Source organism: Microtus ochrogaster, chromosome 4 (assembly GCF_000317375.1).
Source record: "Microtus ochrogaster isolate Prairie Vole_2 chromosome 4, MicOch1.0, whole genome shotgun sequence".
Classification (NCBI taxonomy): domain Eukaryota; kingdom Metazoa; phylum Chordata; class Mammalia; order Rodentia; family Cricetidae; genus Microtus; species Microtus ochrogaster.
The window spans coordinates 16647691-16648352 of NC_022011.1; positions in this window are offsets into that span (position 1 = coordinate 16647691).

Sequence of the window (662 nt, forward strand, 5' to 3'; positions counted from 1 at the left end):
TGTAGACCAGGCTGGTCTCGAACTCACAGAGATCCGCCTGCCTCTGCCTCCCGAGTGCTGGGATTAAAGGCGTGCGCCACCATCGAGATGGGTCGGCTTTTTTTTTTTTAAATGTAGTCTCACCATGTAGCCCCTGTTAGCTTGGAACTGGCTATATAGAACAGACCGAGTTCAAACTGAAAGAAATCTTCTAGTTTTGCCTCCTCAATGTTGGGATTAAGGGCATGGGCCACCACACCTGGCAAAGTTCTTATTTGTTACAAATAGAAAGCAACTCCAAGGGGCTGGAGAGATGGCTCAGCAGTTAGGAGTACCGGTTGTTCTCCCAGAGGACCCAGGTTCAATCCCCAGCACCCACATCGCAGTTCACAAGTCCTGTTCCAGAGAATCTGACACATGCAGGCAAAACACCAATGCACATAAAATAAAATAAATTATTAAGAAAAAAAGATTAGAAAGAAAGAAAACAATTCCAGCCTAAAGTGGTAGCACATGCCTTTTATCCAGCACTTGGGAGGCAGAGACAGGTGGATCTCTGTTTGTGGCTAGCCGTTTACATAGCAACTTCCAGGACAACCTCGATTGCATACAGAGACCGGTTTCAAAAAACAAACAAACAACAACAACAAAAAAACAATTCCAGCTATAAAGAATTCCCAGTA